Genomic DNA, 6,931 nt, shown 5'->3' with positions numbered 1-6,931 from the left:
TAGTATTTCATTGGGATTTGATTTCCATCCCCCCAATATAATAATGCTGAACATACTTTCAACTGTTTATCACCCATCTGTTATATCTCTGTGGTGAAGAATCTGCTTGTATCTTTTGATCATCTTCTAACCAAATTGTCTAGTTTTTACCATTGGGTTTTGAGAGTTCTTTATATACTTTAGATACTATGATTTTGGATATCTGGTATGTAAAAAATAATAGATAGAAAAATAGATAAATATAAGTGAAGAATTTACTCCAAATATGCAGCTCTTTTTTTTTTCATCTCAAAAAGATCTCTTGGAGCAGAAGACTAAAATTCTGATGATGCTCTATTTTTTGAGTTTTGTTTTATGCAACTGTATTTTGGGGTGTTAATAGAAAATTCTTTGTTTGCTCTTAGAATCTGCTATGGTTCAAATGTGCTTTGTCTCCCAGAAGGTTGTGTACTGGGAGGTTAAGCTCTTGGGGTGATGATAAAAGATGGTGTAGCCTTTAAGAGTTGGCAGATTAGGTTGCTGAGTCTGTGTTCTCAGATGAGTTTACAGTACGCCTGAAAAAAGGGCACTCTAGCTTCTTTTCCCTCACACATGCATGCTCTCTGGTTCTGTCTCTTGGAGGTGGTACATCCAGAGGGTCCCAAGTGATACAGGAACACTGAGATGTCTTTGAGAACAATAGAATCTCTCTTGGGAAGCCAGCATTCTAGAAAATTCAATGGTCACGAAAGGAGCCAGAGCCAGTGGCTTTCCAGCCTTCCAGTTCTTGTCTCCTTTTAGGAATTCAAGATTCTTGCCTCTTATATCCAGGACTTTAAAGAATGAAATTTGTGGAACACAAAGGATGAGTTTTAGAGGGAAGTAGAGTGTCATTTACTACAGATTTATAGGTGAAAGCCTAAGGGATGTGTGGGTGGGTGTGGTGGTGTCTGTATAGCAGGAGAGGGCTCAGGAAATGAGTGACATCTAGCTGCTTGTCTGGGGGCTTTGTAAAGTGCTTATGGCAGAAACAGCAGTCAGGTATGGGGGATGGTAAGCTGGTCAATCCAGTTGGTTCACCTTGGTAACTGCATCCTCTTAGGTTCAGCCACTCAGTCACATACAGCCTCCAGGCTGAGATGCTCATTTAGGAGATAACAAAGAGACAAGAACCAGAGATCCCTTCTGGCATCCCTGGCCTCTGGTGGGGATGTTCTCAGAACAGCTGCTTTAGGGTCTCCATCCCATCTGACCAGATGTTTCCTGCTGTTTTCACTGCCACACAGCTGGTACCGCACTATCTGAGCTTTCACTCTTGAAAACTGTGAAATTAAACCTCAAGTGCCCAGTCGTGGACATTTTGTTACAGTGACACAACAACACAGAGCCCAAACTGTTCCTACATTCCACTTAGAATGTGGGATAGTTTATGCATTTTATATTTAAATTCTCAGTAATTTTGAACTAATTCTTGAGTATGGTATAACTTTAGATCACAGGTCATGTGGTACTCAATTTTAACTAAGCTGGACCATGTGGTGCTCAAGCAGTTGTTTAAGCAATCTTTGTGTGTATTTCTAAATGAGATTGACATCTGGGTTGTAGACTAAGTAAAGCAGATTCCCCTCTTAAAAGTGGATGGACCACACACACGCTCCACAAGGTCTGAAGAGAATAAGAAAGGCCTCCATGAGGAAAAAAAAATTCCTCTCCTGTTGGACTTCCTTGAACAGGGACATTAATGTTTTCCTGCCTTTTGACCTGAACTGAATAGTGGCTCTTCCTGAGTCTCAAGCCTTTGGCCTCTAGCTTGCCAAATATGAATTATTTTACTTGTCAGCGTCCATCATCACGAAAGCCAATTCCTTATTATAGGTCTATCTGTTGCCATAGAAACAACCAACGCCTCAGAAGATCAAAGAGATGCTTTATTCTGGAGCCAAGTTTGAGTGACTACGGCCTGGGAACACAGACAGAGGTTATCCCAGGTTCCATGTTGCAATATGGTAAGAGTTTCATAAAGCTTAACAGAAACAAAAACAGAAAAGTGCCACCCATCAAGGCACTCTCCAAATGCACACTGGAAACACATAAGGCAGGCAGGTTAAGACAAGAAAAGACAGGTGTTGTAGGCCACAGATGCTATGTGGCAACATCCTTAGCTTTTTGGTTGATTAGAAATCAAAGGTCTGTTTCTACATTCAATGGATTTACCTATTTGTTTCAAAGATGTCAACTTATCTATGGTGGAGGATAATAAATGGTTTTTAAGAAGGTAGAGGTGTCCCAGTATCACCTGGTCTGGATTTGTAACAATGCAATGTGCCCTCACCCCCCCCCCACACACACATTATTGAAGTTCTAATTAGTTAGTCAGTCTTGCAGAAGGTTGAGGAGGTGGAGCTATTCTTTTGAGAAACTTTCATTCACATGAAAATTCAGACCTCATCCTGTAGCTAGCTGGACAAAACACAGGGTGAGCTCTTGCCCTCATAGAGAATCCACTGATAAAAGTCAAGGCACTGATTAAGAAGAAATTAGTCTTAAAAGCTTTAATGGATGTGGGAAGGAGTCTGGAGAAATGGCTCAGTGGTTAGGGACACTTATTGCTCTTGTAGATAAGCCAGGATTTATTCCCAGTACCAACACAGTAATTTGTGATTGTGTTCCATGGACCAATGTCCTCTTCTGGCCTCTGAGGACTCCTACATGTATATGGTGCATGTAAACTCATACAGACAAATACATATAGAACAAATATATAAATACAAAGATCTAATAAGGACAAATGGGTAGAATCCCATAGGAAGGTGACATTTGACCTCTGAACGTTGACACATTGCCAATTTTTTGGAAAAAAAAAAAAGCTTCTTACAACCTTCTTCAAAGGGAATGGTAAGAAAATTGCATTGTATTTAAAAAAAAAGTAGCAGGCCTTTTGTGAATTATTGTACATTGGCTCTGAACCAACACTAATTCCAGGAGACTTAGAACATCATTGTGGTCCAATGCCACTTTAATTCAGTTGCATCTCAGTGGGCTCATGGGTCTCTGAAGGGTTGTTTTCCCTATCCTGTTTCCTTTATTTATTGGCATGAGGGAAGTAGCTAGAAGGAGAGGGACTATTCAGGAGGGTGCATGTGTAGAGTTCCCTCTACTGGCACAGTCATCTTGCCAGGCACAGCTTCCCCAATTTTTTAATAAATGAGAGGTCATACTCAGCACTCAATTAAAGGCTTTAAGGGAAAACAGGTTGGGACTCTCTGGGGAAAACAAGATTCTGCCTTCCAATGGTATTTGATTTATGCTGTAACACCAAGCCTTCCTTGGGTTTCCAACCTACCACAGATATGGATGATTTTTGATCTTCCAGCCTCCACAGTTGTACTAGGAGTCATTAAATCCATTCTCTCTGAACATCCTTATGTACATATGTACACAGCATACACATGTACACATCTCCTCAGATCTGCTCTCTACCTTTGGACAGCCTTAATACAATGCTTACAATGGCTTTGTTTGGAGTGAGTTTCTTACAGACAGTGTTCAGTTGGGTAGTTTTTAAAATTCCACAGACCAGCTTCTGCTTTTTAAATGGGGCATTTAGGCATTCACCTTCCATTCAGTCATTGAGACTGCATAATGACTTTCATCTGTCTTTTGTTTTGGATATTTGATGCTTTTGGTTTTCCTCTTCCCTGACTTTTTGAACATTTTTCTAATTCCACCTTGATTTATTGAGAGTGTTTATCTCTTACACCTTTTTAAGTGGTTGCTCTGGGAGGGTGCATCCCCTTCATGCCTGGGTGTTACTTTACCAGTTTAGGTCCAGAGGTGTTACCTCTTTGGTGTGCCCTAACCCTCACACATTTATAAAATAATCATCTTCAATACCACTCCTAGGTAATCATAGAGCTAATCATACAGAGTCATTTCTACTTCACTTATCAAACATCATTTAGGAAACTCAAGGGTCTACTGAAACTTGTCTCTTGGTTTACCATATTCGTTCTTTTCCCACAATGTCCCAAGGCTTCTTCTTTTATCATTTCCAAAATTTTAGGAGAACTTCCCCCAGCCATTCATTTTATAAACTTGATGGAAACCACAAGCTTAAACATTGGGAAAAGTTCAACAAATGAAATACCACCACCAACATGACCATCTAAACATGGACTGAACAAGGATAACAACAGACAACCAGAGAGTGGGTGAGGAAATCCAGGGGTCTTCAGTCCTGTACAAAGAACCACAGGCAAGGAAAGAACTCGGAGAGTGGGAGAAACAGTCATGCCCAGAGAAGAGCACACTGACTAATATGCCTAATATGAAATGGTCATCCTTAAAAACCGAGCATATATATGTAACATTATGCAGACTAAACAGGCTGTATTTATACATTTAGGAACACAAACACACATACATACACATACATACACACACCCCAAAAGTTAAGGAAAAAGAGCAAGGAAAAATATGAATTTGAAAAAGAACAAGGATGAATGTATGGAGAGTTTGGAAGGAGGATATAATATAATATAATATAATATAATATAATATAATATAATATAATATAATATAATATAATATAATATATTCTTAGCAATACATTAGAGTGGGAATACATGGCTCAGTGGTTAAGAGCACTGGCTGTCTTTCCAGAGAACCTCTGTTCAATCCCCAGCACTCTCATGGCAGCTCACAATCATCTGTAACTCCAGTTCCACGAAACCCAGTGTCCTCTTCTGGCCACTTATGGGCATTGCAGGCAAACAAAACATACACAAAAATAAAAGTAAAATAAAAACAAGAATTTCTTGCATAAGGGGAGACTGTGAAGAAAATTTCTGTGAACTGTTTCAAAGAAACAAGAAGAGGAAGATGGCAGTGGGACCCTTAAATAACAAAAGTGTGTTTGGGGGTGAGTGGGGGGTGACATAGTATTATTTATCCAGAAAAAAATGTTCCTCAAAAAATGAAGACAGAAACATATTCAGGCCAAAGAAAGTTGTATGAATTATTTTTAGAAAGCTTGTGCTTTAAAAATTGTTCAAGAGCTGGGCAGTGGTGGTACACTTTTAAGCTTAGAACTTGGGTGGGCAGAGGCAGAGACAGGTGGATCTCTGTGAGTTCCAGGCTAGTCTGGTCTACAGAACAAGTTCCAGGACAGCCAGGGGTACACAGAGAAACTCTGTCCAGAAAAACCAAGGGGGGGGGGGAGGAGGAGGGAGGGAAGGAGAGGGGTAGAGGGAGAGAAGGAGAGAGAGAGGGAGGGCAAGAGTGAAAGAGATGTTTAAGAACATTCAGAAGAAAAGTGGTGAAAAGGCAGAATTACAAAAACATAAAACATTCAAAATGTTTAAAAAAAAAAGGAAAAAATGCCAGAACTAGGAAGTAAATATGGGGATAAATACAAAAAGGCTTTTCTTTCCCCTCTCAGATTCCTTCTCTTAAGTGCAACTTACCATTTAGAATAAAAAAGGTAAAAAGAGTTACTGGAGGGTTTTAAGATGCACACATGATACTTGGGGTGGAGTAAGTGAAGTTACACTCTTCTGAAGCACCCTGTGTTAAAGGGCCTATTGCTGTCTGAACTCAAGCTGCATTAAGTTGTGTGTGTGTGTGTGTGTGTGTGTGTGTGTGTGTGTGTGTGTGAGAGAGAGAGAGAGAGAGAGAGAGAGAGAGAGAGAGAGAGAGAGAGAGAGGAGTAGACATAAAAAAACATATCAAAGTAAGGAACCAAAAGGAAAAACAACCAAAATGATATAAGTAAAAACTGATTGATAGAAATAAGATTAAGAAAAGAGAAATTTAAAGAATAGGTGGAAACAACAGGAAGAAAAGACAGTGAAATCAGCCATGTCAATTGACAACACTAAATGTCAGTGAACAGAATCCTCCAATTAAAGGACACAGACTGGGCCCAGCAGAGTGGCAAATTTCTGCAATCCCAGAACTTGAGATGCAGAGGCAGGATTGCAAATTCTAGGGCAGCGTGGGGTACATCCTCTGTCTTATAGTTTTTGTAGGTGTGGATGGTTAAGTACTTTCTCAGTATGACTAAAGTCTTGAGTTTCAATATCAGCCATTATAAAACACACACACACACACACACACACACACACACACACACACACACAGAGGCCGAAGGGGGGAGGAAGAGAGGAGAGAGGGAGGCTCATACAGACTATAAAATACTCATTTTATAGAGTATTTCATATAGAAATGAGTCCCTATACAGTTAACATAGTTGAAATGGAAAATAAAACTATCAGTTAACTCCCCGCATCCTAGCACCAGGTTGAGAAAAACCTCAATGGCTTTCTGAGCCAAAAGATGATGTTTTTTCCAATTCATTCTTATATTGAGAATATAAGCAAATACACTCTTCTCTACTGAGATGTCTGTTCCAAATGCCCACCTTATGCAAAATTCTTACCCTTTGCCTATAGGTCCTCTTTAGTAGTAAGGCTGACACATATCTGCAGGAAAGCTGTAACCTTCATCCTTTGGATAGCAGGCCTCAAGGTTTTGGCACTGAGGGCTGCCCTTCCCAGATCACACACTCATCTCTGCATTTCTGTCCGTGCTTGCAATGTTTAGCATCCTTAGAGGTTTTGTGGCTGGTGGGTTCTCATATTATCTACTTTCCATGTTTCTGGAAGTTTCAGCCTGACATATAATCCCTTGGCTGTTTTATGGGTTCAGATTACATTGTCTTAATTAAAAGTCCCCTCATGGAGAGCCGGGCAGCCATGGGTTTGAATTCCAATCCCAGTGTTCAGAGTTACGTAACTCTGAACAAGAAACAAAACCTCTCTGGTTTTAACATTCCTGTGAGATTTAGAGATGATAATTCCAGGTTTTCGAGTTTGTCTTAAGATTTCCTCTTATGCTATATGAGGAACACTAAACAAACGATAATGTTATCATCATATCTTTGGCAAATATC

This window comes from Mus musculus, chromosome 8 (assembly GCF_000001635.26).
Source record: "Mus musculus strain C57BL/6J chromosome 8, GRCm38.p6 C57BL/6J".
Taxonomy (NCBI): Eukaryota; Metazoa; Chordata; class Mammalia; order Rodentia; family Muridae; genus Mus; species Mus musculus.
The sequence above is the reverse complement of the archived record's forward strand: the minus strand, read 5'-3'. Positions refer to the sequence as shown.